This window comes from Palaemon carinicauda, chromosome 9 (genome assembly GCF_036898095.1).
Source record: "Palaemon carinicauda isolate YSFRI2023 chromosome 9, ASM3689809v2, whole genome shotgun sequence".
In the NCBI taxonomy this organism is placed as follows: domain Eukaryota; kingdom Metazoa; phylum Arthropoda; class Malacostraca; order Decapoda; family Palaemonidae; genus Palaemon; species Palaemon carinicauda.
In genome coordinates, this window is record NC_090733.1 from 140,271,169 (window position 1) to 140,276,168 (window position 5,000).

Consider the following 5,000-nt stretch of genomic DNA (forward strand, 5'->3'; position numbering starts at 1 on the left):
TCTCTCTCTCTCTCTCTCTCGTCCACCAAACACACCCTCGAGTGATCTCTTCTCATCAGGGGGCGCTAAATTAGTTGCAAGAGCAATTATTTTGTGAACAGTTGAAGAATAATTCTTCCTTTGCCAATAACTCATCCTAATAATGTTATAATTTGAAGGCCATCTCCTTTCGCCTTATCCCGCGCAGGAGACGAAGATCCCCTCGGCCAATTAATCACGTGATTTATGATTATTTAATCGCATGAAATGAGGACTGAAGAATGATAATGAGAAGGAAACCGCAGTTGTATACTATGGGCTAATTTTTCACTTCGCGAGTTTTTCATAGTTTGGCTTCGTTCATTGTAGGGTTTTTTCGTAGTTTAGCTTCGTTCATTGCAGGGAGTTTTTGTAGTTTGGCTTTTTTCATTGTAGGGGTTTTTCATAGTAAAGCTTTGTTCATTGTAGGGTCTTTTCGTAGTTTGGCTTCGTTCATTGTAGGGTTTTTTCGTAGTTTGGATTCGTTCATTTTAGAGGTTTTTCGTAGTTTGGCTTCGTTCGTTCATTGTAGGATTTTTCCGTAGTTTAGCTTTGTTCATTATAGGGGTTTTCATAGTTTGGCTTCGTTCATTGTAGGGTTTTTTTCATTGTTTGGCTTCGTAAATTGTAAGGGTTTATCATAATTTAGCTTCATTCATTGTAGGGGTTTTTCATAGTAAAGCTTCGTTCATTGTAGGGGTTTTTCGTAGTTTGGCTTCGTTCATTGCAGGGGTTTTTCATAGGTTGGCTTCGTAAATTGTAGGGTTTTTTCATAGTTTGGCTTCGTTCATTGTAGTGGTTTTTCATAGTTTGGCTTCGTTCATTGTAGGTTATTTTATAGTTTGGCTTCGTTCATTGGTGGGTTTTTTCATAGTTTAGCTTTGTTCATTGTAGGGGTTTTTCATAATTTGGCTTCGTTCGTTGTAGGAGTTTTCGTAGTTTGTCTTCGTTCATTGTAGGGGTTTTTCATAGTTTGGCTTCGCCCATTGTAGAGGTTTTTCATAGTTTGGCTTCGTTCATTGTATGGGTTTTTCATAGGTTGGCTCCGTTCATTGTAGGGGTTTTTCATAGTTTGGCTTCGTTCATTGTATGGGTTTTTCATAGGTTGGCTCCGTTCATTTTAGGAGTTTTTCATAGTTTGGATTCGTTCATATAGTGGTTTTTAATAGTTTGGCTTCGTTCATTGTAAGGGTTTTTCGTAGTTTGGCTTCGTTCATTGTAGGGGGTTTTCATAGTTTGGCTTCGTTCATTGTATGGTTTTTTCATAGTTTAGCTTCATTCATTGTAGGGTTTTTTCATAGTTCGGCTTCGTTCATTTTAGGGGTTTTTCTTAGTTAAGCTTCGTTTATTGTAGTGGTTTTTCATAGTTTAGCTTCGTTCATTTTAGGGGTTTTTCATAGTTTAGCTTCGTTCATTTTAGGGGTTTTTCTTAGTTAAGCTTCGTTTATTGTAGTGGTTTTTCATAGTTTAGCTTCGTTCATTTTAGGGGTTTTTCATAGTTTAGCTTCGTTCATTTTAGGGGTTTTTCATAGTTTAGCTTCGTTCATTTTAGGGACGGGTGACCGGCTATTTAAAAGACAAAACCTCATTATTAGAAACGGTAACATAGGGGTTTATAGACTATACTTTTTGTAAAATTGATTTTATTGTGAAGATATCAAGTGATCTACCTGTAATTCCTTTACAATGTACATACTGTTTAACTTGCTCAGGTGTGCTAAATATTTTGGGTACAAGGCCGATATTAAGTTATTCTATATAATCCTCCGTATGAGATATTAAATTTTGCTTATATTTAATTACTAAAATAAAATTGAAATTATTTTAAACAACCCTCGGTATTAGATATTAAGTTTTGCTTATATTTCATTACTAGAATTAAAAAGGAAATCCTAAACACACATACCAATGCTACATATATTCCTTACCACGTGTAAAGGGCCCAGTTAAAGCTATTCTAAGAAATCATGAGTGTGGATTATATATTTTTTGCGCATATCTAAATACGAGATGAAAACTCAAATACACAGAACATGACTCTTTGTTAGTTTCAAAACAACAGTTAGATATTTAATTTTTGCTTACATTTGGGCAGATTTTAAGTTATTCTAAACGATTATTTGTATGTTGTATTCATTTTTTTCATTTATTTATTTACTAAAATAAAAGAGTCCCGCTCAGACTCGTTTGTTTCTTTGGTCGCTGCCACCTCACCATACTTGTGAGCTAAGGATGGGGGTTATTGGGGAGCCATCAGCAGCCCTTGCTTAGCCCTCCATGGTCCTAGTTTGTGTGGAGAGAGGGCTTGGGCGGTGATCATGTAATTATTATTATTATTATTATTATATATGGTACGTTTCTATGGTATTGTCCTACTCGAAGGGCAATGTCACTGTCCCTTGCCCCTTTCTTTGGTCGCTGCAACTTAACCATTCTTGTGAACTAGGGATGGGGGTATGGGGGTAAACTGTAGATCTATCTTCTGAGTCATCAGCAGCCATTGCCTGGCCCTCCTTGGTCCTAGCTTTGTTGGAGAGGGGGCTTGGCCGTTGATCATATGTATATATGATTAGTCTCTAGGGCATTGTCTTAGTCGATAGGGGGATTTTACTGTATTGGCCCTGCCATTCATGAGCGGCCTTTTAAACCTCCTTGGTCCTATCCTGGGGTGGGGCTTGGGCGCTGATCATATGTATATATGGTCAGTCTCTATAGTCAATTTCTTTTAATGAGGCGCATTTGCACCGACTCGCAGCGGTGTCCTAGCTCTGAAAAGTTTCCTGTTCGCTGATTGGTTAGAATTATCTTGACCAACCAATCAGCGATCAGGAAACTTTCCCGAGCTAAAAGGGCACCGGTGCGAATCGGTGCAAATCTGCCTCACTAAAAAAAATGGACCATAGGACATTGTCTTACTCGATAGGGCAATTTCACAGTATCGGCCCTGCCATTCATGAGTGGCCTTTAAACCTTGAAACAAATTCCTTACAGTAGCGTCGATCTTTCTGCTTGCAGGAGAGAGAGAGAGAGAGAGAGAGAGAGAGAGAGAGAGAGATAATAAAAGAGATAATAATTAGCATTTCGTTAACCGCACATCCGCAAAATACCTAATCGTTACGGCCGCTAACTGCCTTTCCGGTAGTGTGTTTTGAAGAGACGTTAAGCAACACCCCCCCCCCCCTTTGTAAACTCTTCCCTCCCTCCCCCCCTGGGGAGGGGAGGAGAGGTTGGATCCATCACCCACCTAGCGCCCGCGCTGTTGGGTAGCGTTTAATTGGCCGGTGATAACCGTAATCGGCGCTAACAGGCGATCATATCTTTTAATCGGCCGCTAACGTCGGCTATCAGCGGTGAGGCTGCTGGGGCCGTAACGCAGATCTAAATGGAAGTAATGCGGTTGGGTTTATAGATGTTATAGCTTGGTCTCTACCACCTCCCCCTCCCCCTTTCCCTCTTCCTCTCCCTCCCCCTCCCCCTCCCCCTCTCCCTCTCCCTCCCTCCTCCTCCTTCTCCCTCTCCCTCTCCCTCCCCCTCCTTCACCCATCTCCCCCTCCTTGTTTTATTTAGAATAAGATTTTTCCACGTTGTTGTTATAACTAATATCAAGATTTTTCCACGTTGTTGTTGTTGTTGTTGTTGTTGTTGTTGTTATAACTAATATCAAGATTTTTCCACGTTGTTGTTGTTGTTGTTGTTGTTGTTGTTCTTGTTATAACTAATATCAAGATTTTTCCATGTTGTTGTTGTTGTTGTTATAATTAATATCAATGTTCAAAATAACCATATCAACTGAAAAGAATTTATTTCCACTTTGAAATCACTACGCAAGAAAATTTGTGTGTATGAAAAAAAATGCGTCAGTCTCGGTAATTTGTATCAACCATCTCAATTTTTTTTAAAAATATGCAGTCCAATATTAACAATATTGAAATCACTATGCAAGAAAATCAGTGCGTAAGAAAAAACTGTCAGTCTCAGCAATTTGCATCAACCATCTCAAGATTTTAAATACGCCGTCCAGCAGAGAAGAGCTCGTTTCATGCGTAAAATAAACCTTCTTAGCGTAAACTGTAAATGAGCCTTAATCCACTTTACACATGGACTTGGTTTCAAGCGTTTAAAAGGACGCGGAGACTTTATGACTGGCGTATCTAAGACAATATTTGCGTAGCCTAATAACCTCCATAAACTAACCGATCTCAAGGCTGGGGTGGATGTGTGTTCCTATTTCTTGTTCTCCTCCTCCTCCTCTTACTACTTCTTCTTATTCTTTCTATTTTCACCCTCATTTTCTTCTTCTTTCTTATTTCCTCTTTTTTCTTCTTCTACTTTCTTTGTTCCTCCTTTGTTTTCACCTTCTTCTTCTTTCTCATCCTCTTCTTCTTCTTTCTCTTTCTCCTCTTTCTTCTTCTTCTTCTTCTTCCTCTTTCTTCTTCTTCTTCTTCTCCTTCTTCTTCTTTCATTTTTTTCATCTTCTTCTTCTTCTTCTTTCTGTTGTTCTCTGTTTTTTTTCTTCTTCTCCTTTCTGTTTTCCTCCTGTTCCTCACCTTCTTCTTCTTCTTCTTCTTCCTTATCTTTGAGGAGCATGAGTTGGACCAAGACGAATTTTTTGATGTAGTTACTTTTCTTCTTATGAAAATATGAGATAACAAGATAACAACATTTAGGGATTATTATATCCTATAAAGAAATATATAGAGACGCAGCTCTAAATCACAAGTTTCTGTATAACAGGGTTACGTAAGAATTTTTATAGTTTATGTATGACATCTGTTTTAATGTTACTGATTTTAAGATAGTTTAATGTTTTTTTTTCTCATCGTTTGTTTATTTTCTTATTTCCTTTCCTCACTGGGCTATTTTTCCTGGTTGGACCCCTTGGTCATAGAATCTTGCTTTTCCAACTAGGGTTGTAGCTTTGCTAATAATAATAATAATAATGATAATAATAATAAAGAGGAGCAACAATTGTCAATGTGAAT